The sequence below is a fragment of the Tachypleus tridentatus genome, chromosome 4, assembly GCF_004210375.1.
Source record: "Tachypleus tridentatus isolate NWPU-2018 chromosome 4, ASM421037v1, whole genome shotgun sequence".
Taxonomy (NCBI): Eukaryota; Metazoa; Arthropoda; class Merostomata; order Xiphosura; family Limulidae; genus Tachypleus; species Tachypleus tridentatus.
In genome coordinates this window covers 111,600,178-111,608,677 of record NC_134828.1, presented here as the reverse complement: position 1 = coordinate 111,608,677, position 8,500 = coordinate 111,600,178, and positions in this window count along the sequence as shown.

Below are 8,500 nucleotides of genomic sequence, written 5' to 3'. Positions count from 1 at the left end.
AGAAAATGGTTTACCTATCAATGATTTATCAAAACATTCAACTCATCACTACGCGTGTTGAAATTAGATTCTACGAGAAATATCTTTCAATCATATCTAGATATCGATATCTAGATAAATTTCTGTAACTGAAATATTGAAATCAGACAAAACATTTTTAATTCCATGAAGTTAGTAAAGAGTCGGTATTAACCATACGTGTGTTTGTGATCATGTCAGTAGGTATTAACCATACGTGTTTGTGATCATGTCAGTAGGTATTAACCATACGTGTGTTTTATGATCATGTCAGTAGGTATTAACCAACCATACGTGTGTTTGTGATCATGTCAGTAGGTATTAACCATACGTGTGTTTGTGATCATGTCGGTGAGGTAGTTCTCAACCATACGTGTGTTTGTGATCATGTTCGTAGGAAATTAACCATACTACGTATGTTTGTGATCATGTCAGTAGGTATTAACCATACGTGTGATCATTTGTGATCATGTCAGTAGGTATTAACCACACGTGTGTTTGTGATCATGTTAGTAGGTGATTAACCATACACGTATGTGTTGATCATGTCAGTAGGTAACCATTAACCATACGTGTGTTTGTGATCACGTCAGTGGGTATTAACCATACGTTTGTTTGTGATCATGTCAGTAGGTATTAACCATACATATGTGTTTGTGATCATGTCAGTAGGTATTAACCATACGTGTGTTTGTGATCATGTCAGTGGGTATTAACAACCACGTGTGTTTGTGATCATGTCAGGTGGAGGTATTAACCATACGTGTGTTTGTGATCATATCGGTGCAGGGTATTCTTCATACATTGTGTTTGTGATCATGTCAGTAGGTATTAACCATACGTGTGTTTGTGATCATGTCAGTAGGTATTAATACATACGTGTGTTTCCGATCATGTCAGTAGGTATTAACCCACGTGTGTTTGTGATCATGTTAGTATTGGCTAACCATACGTATGTTTGTGATCATGTCAGTAGGTATTAACCATACGTGTGTTTGTGATCACGTCCGGTGGTATTAACCATACGTGTGTTTGTGATCACGTCATTAGGTATCAGTAACCATACGTGTGTTTGTGATCATGTCAGTGGTATTAATCCATACGTGTGTTTGTGATCACATCAGTAGGTATTAATCATGCCACGGTATGTGTTTGGTGATCATGTCAGGTAGGTATTACCACTAACGTGTGTTTGTGATCATGTCAGTAGGTATTAATCATACGTGTGTTTGTGATCACGTCAGTAGGTATTAACAACACGTGTGTTTGTGATCACGTCAGTAGGTATTAACCATACGTGTGTTTGTGATCACGTCAGTAGGTATTAACCATACGTGTGTTTGTGATCACATCAGTAGGTATTAATCATACGTGTGTTTGTGATCATGTCAGTAGGTATTAACCATACGTGTGTTTGTGATCATGTCAGTAAAAACCGAGTGGCAAACTATTTGCTTGAATCAATCGATAATGTATTTTCTCTCCACAGTCAAACTGGAAGAAAACATTTCTTTACTAAACTTCAGGCACTTCCATAGTGCCCCATTATGTTCATATAATAAATAAAACGAAAACGAAAATAAACAAACATTTTTATTTCTTGGTTTATATATATATTTTACTAGTTCTTTGTTGCTAATCGCAGACTTACACAATGAATTATTTTTTTCTGGTCACCGCGGGTATCGAAATCCGATATTTAGTGTAATAAATCCCTAGACTTACCACTGAGCCACCTAGTGGCTTTTTGTTATTGTAACAAAATACACTAAGTTTCAGCGCCGAACGAATAAACCAAGAGAGTGCAACTAAAATAAAATATATATATTATATAATTAACTTGGTGTTTATACAAAATGTAATTTTGCATGGTCCCCAAAGTGGTCTGTTTCAAGTGTAAATAAAATTAGAATTAATAGAAACAAATATTTCTATTTCTTGTTCAATAATAAATTCTAACTATCAGAACCACTAAGCCTAAGCAGTTAAAAAGTTTCACAATAGGCAAGACAATGAATTACGAAATAGTAGAACAACTTTAGATGTTGAGTTTAACTAAAGATTTGTTAACAGTTGACGACCGCGGTACTTAAATATTTTTACACTTGCCAAATATAGTTAAATATAATATCTAGCAAAATATTTTCTGGGCCACTTTTTTGAACATCTTGCAATATATACTCCCATGATACAGCGTCAAGTTTGCAGTAGTGGGCTTTATGTTTTGGCATTTATTCGTGATGAACACAATACAATTAGCCTATTGTGTAGCTTTGTGCTAAATTTCAAATAAACTAAAATAATGTTGTAAAATCGAACCAGTTTACCATCACTATGATCTCCAGATGCGATTACCGAAGTATTCATGTAAGCAAGTCACCATGCATATTCACCTTAAGGTTTTAAACAGTAGAGAAACAATTCTCGCATGAACCGTTCCCAAAATTAGTCTTTATTATAGATACAGTCGCGCTTATATATTTTCTGTTTTATCGCATCTCACTGAAGAGAAGTTAGTAGAAATGTATTAAATTATTTGTGTAGAGGTCACTGGCGGTGTGAACACGGATTGGATGCTGTTTGGAGTAATAAGTTTTGTTCAGCTATTCCAATATGGAGCCGAGACATATATATATGTAAAAAAGGCTCTTTTGGTTTGTGAACCTGACTGGATGACAGAAAGGTCGAAGCGTTTTGCTTTCTCACGTAAAATATTTCAACCCAAAGAGCCGTTTTGGATATTTCTCTACAGAGTGGGTAGAGACATCATTGGAGCCGAGACAGTTTAAGGTAGGCCCCCCATCGGGAAAGAAATTATCATCTGATATCTTTCGCCCGACATGGTCGGGTGATTAACGGCACTCAACTCATAATCCGAAGGTCGCGGGTTCGAATCCCGTCACGCCAAACATCCCTCCCTTTCAGCCGTGGGTTCGTTATAATGTTACTATCAATTCCACTCTTCGTTGGTAAAGAGTAGTCCAAAAGTTGGCGGTGGGTGGTGATAACTAATTGCCTTCCATCTAGTCTCACACAGTTAAATTAGGGAGGGCTAGCGCATTTAGACCTCGTCTAGCTTTGCGCGAAATTAAAAAAAAACCAAACTGACACATTTCAAAGTAAATCAAAGAAACATAAAATACGAACTTTACACGAGGAGTCAGAGACCTGTTAAAGACAACAAACTGTAAAAAAAACAAACAAACTAAAACAAAAGATGAAAAGAGTATTGAAAAAATTCAGTTGTCAAAGTTCCACAAAACGAGCGACAAAATCTCTGTTCTTGATACAGTCGCGTCGTCAGCGCTTCCACGCAAAATCGTGTCAGAGCACAGAATCAAAGCTGTTTTTCTTCTCACTCCAATACCGAATGTGATAGAGGATAGGTGTTAGATGAAGTAACACACTTCATCTCTCAAAGAGAAGGAACGTTTGGCTCCTGCGCAAAGTTATTTTTTTCGCGAAAGATAACTTTTTTTTCTACCAGATGAAACAGATTTTCAGTTCCTGTGAACTTGTTTCGTGATTCTCTGTTTTCGTTAAGTACACGTTTACCTAAGTCCAAAAAACAAACAACTAATCGAATTATCTTACAATCTCCATACTGTTAAAACTTGTACAAAAGCACCGCTAATTACTAAGCTAAAATATATCAAGCGTTTCTTCTGAAGTAACAATAAAGCCAGAATTTGGGACCATGTAGGAGACAAAAATAAGGAAAACGACAGCCCCAATATTAATACATTTACAAATTACGCAGCATTACTGGTACAAACAAGAACTGTTTAATTAGTTCATTATAATTACATTGAAAGCTGTTTTGTAAAATGAACATTAACCAAATGAAGTAAGCTGTTTACTATTGAAATAAGTTATAAATGTTCTAGTTCCCCAGAAGCAAACCGGGATGTCTCCGGACTTGCACCGCTAGAAACCGGATTTCGATACCCGTGGTAGGGAAAGCACAGATAGCCCATTTTAGGCCCAGCATGGCCAGGTGGTTAAGGCGCTCGACTCGTAACCTGAGGGTCGCGGTTTCGAATCCCCGTCACACCAAACATGCTCGCCCTTTCAGCCATGGGGGCGTTATAATGTGACAGTCATTCCCACTATTCGTTGATAAAAGAATAGCCCGAAAAGTTGGCGGTGGGTGGTAATGAATAGCTGCCTTCCCTCTAGTCTTACACTGCAAAATTAAGACCGGCTAGCGCATATAGCCCTCGTATAGCTTTGCGCGAAATTCAAAAACACAACAAAAGGTTTCTGACATGTGCCAACTTCTGTTTAATTTTGAATGAAGAAGATAACGCATTTTCTTTCCTTAACCAATTTGCAAGCTTTAGCGGTAAAAGTACTTTCAACACACATCTGAACGAATCCTGAAATAAAACTTCATACAAATTAATATTTTAATTCTGCCTGAAGACGGGTAAATGTTAAATAACCTCCCAGTTGACCTTATCTTAATGCTAATGTTTTCATGTTAAAAAGACTCAAGTAATAAAACCATGAAACAATTTCAAACGAAAGATTATTCTCAATGGAAAATTCTACCTTTAATACAGAGTAATATAGAACTGTAGTTTTAATATGAGACCTTTTCAGGCACGATATTCATGTTCATCTATCTACACTTTCAGCCAATTCTTTATACTGTTAAAGTTCTCATTCATCCAATGTTTTATTCACTTCATTAGAACACAACACATTTTCTTTGACTAAGACGGCGGATAATTATGTGTCGGTATTACTCGAAAATGGGGAAAATCCTATTTTGTTACTTTGAGTTTACATTCCCAGTCACTGTTATCACGTTATCATGGGTGGATATTACAAGGAAGCTTTTAATCTATATGGTAATAATATTGCATTTGAAAACTTTCTTTGTAATATTACAGATCAAAAGAACGAAATATTCAAACACATTTTGCCCATATCAACATACAAATGATTTTATGTTCACGCTTACGTTAACAACTGTACTTAGTGCCAATATAGCACTTACGTTAACAACTGTACTGGTTGCTAATAGCACTTACGTTAACAACTGTACTGGTGCTAATATAGCACATACGTTAACAACTGTACTGGTGCTAATATAGCACTTACGTTAACAACTGTACTGGTGCTAATATAGCGCGTTACGTTAACAACTGTACTGGTGCTAATATAGCTTACGTTAACAACTGTGCTGGTGCTAATATAGCGCTTACGTTAACAACTGTACTGGTGCTAACATAGCGCTTACGTTAACCTGTGCTGGTTGCTAATATAGCGCTTGCGTTAACAACTGTACTGGTGCTAATATAGCTTACGTTAACAACTGTACTGGTTGCTAATATAGCACTTACGTTAACGCTGTACTAGTGCTAATATAGCGCGTTAACAACTGTAATTGGACTAATATAGCACTTACGTTAACAACTGTACTGGTGCTAATATAATACTTACGTTAACAACTGTACTAGTGCTAATATAGCACTTACGTTAACAACTGTACTGGTGCTAATATAGCGCTTACGTTAACAACTGTACTGGTGCTAATATAGCACGTTAACAACTGTACTGGTGCTAATATAGCACTTACGTTAACAACTGTACTGGTGCTAATATAGCACTTACGTTAACAACTGTACTGGTGCTAATATAGCGCTTACGTTAACAACTGTACTGGTGCTAATATAGCGCCCGTTAACAACTGTACTGGAGCTAATATAGCACTTACAAGTGAGTTAATCCTCATTGACCCCAAAATCACGTTTGTCATTGTTTGACGCGGCATAGCCAAGTGGCTAGAGGACGCTCAACTCGTAATCTTAGGGTCGCTGGTTCGAATCCCCGTGACACCAAACGTGCTTGCTCCTTCAGCCGTGGCAGCGTTATAACGTGATGATCAATCTCACTATTCGTTTGTAAAAGAGTAGCCCAGAAGTTGGCGCTGGGTGGTGATGACTAGTTGCATTCTCTCTAGTCATACACTGCTAAATTAGGAACGGCTAGCGCAGATAGCCCTCGTGCAGCTTTGTTGTTACTTAATAAATTAACCACAATTCCAATAACCTTATAATTTAAAATATTAGATATTTAACCAAACAATAATTGGTTCTAGTCTTAGAAGTGGATTACTTCGATATTCTAGCTTATAGTCTCATTCATTTAGTATAGAAGAAGGTATTGACTTTCATCCACTTTTGAAAAATAGCCATCACGTGCTGAATGAACGACGATCTTTATTAAAGTATATAATTATGTATATTGTAAATACAATTGCTGCAAGTTTCACTTTACGATTACTTATATTTGATATTGCATTTGGAATAGAAATGTTTTTGGAAATTTACGTTATATAGTACCAGTCACAAATCTATATTGTCCTCTTAAAGAAGTTATTACTGCCAATTCAGAAGTATAGCATTGTACAAATAACTGAAACTAACGTACTGAAAATAAATTAAAAAGTTGTGTTGTTCGTCGAAGTACAGGAAGACGATGACAGTGTGTCAATACCCGTCATGTATCTAAAGATTTTTTGTTTTGTTTATTAATTTCGCGCAAAGCTACTCGAGGGCTATCTGCGCTAACCGTCTCTAATTTAGAAGTGCATCACCACCCACCGCCGACTCTTGGGCTACTCTTTTACCAACGAATAATGGGATTGACCGTCACATTATAACGCCCCCACGGCTGAAAGGGCATGTTTGGTGCGACCGGGATTCGAACCTGACCCTCGAATTAGGAGTCGAACGCCATGCCGGGCCGTATCTAAAGAAACAACGGCTGATATTCACGTGCAAACCATAAATAAATATACAAAATTCACTATCAAAGTGTATCAACTTATTATTAATTCGTACATTATTAAGTAACATTAATCAAACATAATTTATATCCCACATAACAAAATACCATTTATGGTTAGGATAACAAATAAATACAATTGAATTAAATATTTAACTGCAATATTATAGCCGTTTTAGTGCTGCCATCTAGCAAAGAGATTAAGTAGTTGTTTTCACTGATATCTCAGAAGTACTGCTTTTGAATTTCGCGTAAAGCTGGGTCCCTAATTCTTGGAATTGTTCTCAGCTTAAAGTTTTAAGTCATTTTTTGTAACAATGTTAATGTTCTTGATGAAAGAAGTTTTCATACGTACAATGAAGCTTCAGAAAATATGTCCAGGTTAAAAGACTTGAGTCGCAAAATTTCAAAATCTGTGAAAGATACTATTGGGTTCTTTGTTTCTCATAGTGTAATATTTTTGCATGCTAGATACGTGACGTGTCAAAGTTATGCAGAAATGCCTTACCAGATTTAACAGATTCATAAATCAAAGGAGGAAGACTGAATGGAGGTACTTGTTAAACTAAGTGAAGTCCATGAACATGATGGACTTATTAATGAACTGTTAATGGATTATTTCTCAGATTCGTACATGATGGATTATTTCTCAGATTCGTATATAATGGATTATTTCTCAGATTCGTACAGTGGATTAGGAAGATAAAGAATGTTTCACTTGCTTTCCAGACACTAAGGACCCGGCATGGCCAGGTGGTTAAAGCACTCCACTCGTAATCCGAGGGTCACGGGTTCGAATTCCCGTCACACCAAACATGCTCGCCCTTTCAGCCATGGAGGCGTTATATTATGACGATTAATCCCACTATTCGTTGGTAAAAAAGTAGCCAACAGTTGGCGGTAGGTGATAATGACTAGCTGCCTTCCCTGTAGCCTTACACTGCTAAATTATGGGTGACTAGCGTAGATAGCCCTCGTGTAGCTTTGCGCGAAATTAAAAAAAAAAAAAAGGAAACCAAAACCAAAACATTAAATACGTTTCTCGCTGGTGGTATTTATTTGTTTACATGTGATATTAAATATCCTTATCTACTTTTAATTATTGTTCATTTAGACGATTTTAACTTTCTGTATCAAATGTGTTTTTTTTTTTCATTTGATAGCATCTTGTTTTTATTTCCTTATAATGACTAATCTCGGATAAAACAAGCTTTTCGAAATAATGTAGGGACATTTGTTCATTGTTTTAGAGAATGTTATTTGTCACCTGAACTTGACATACTTAGATTTTCAAAAGGTTTTTGATCAAAAGCAACTGTCAGAACATTTACTAAGAAAATCACATTGATAAAGATTAGGAGAAGTTTAGTTACTTAGGTTAAAGGGTAGCTAGGGAGAAATATATTTTTGATATTATCTTCATTAATGGAGTCTAGTCGAAGTGAATGTTTTTTGTTCATTCCATAATCTTACTTTCCTAATCTTGTACAAAGCTTATATAAATGTATGGAACAGTAACAACTTGTATTGTAGCGTTGTTCACATTAGGCCAGGTGGTCAAGGCTCTCGACTAGTAATCTACGAGTTGCGGGTTCGAATCCCTGTCACACCAAACATGCTTGTGGGGATGTTATAACGATTCGATCACTCCCACTTTTCGTTGGTAAAAGAGTTGGCGATAGGT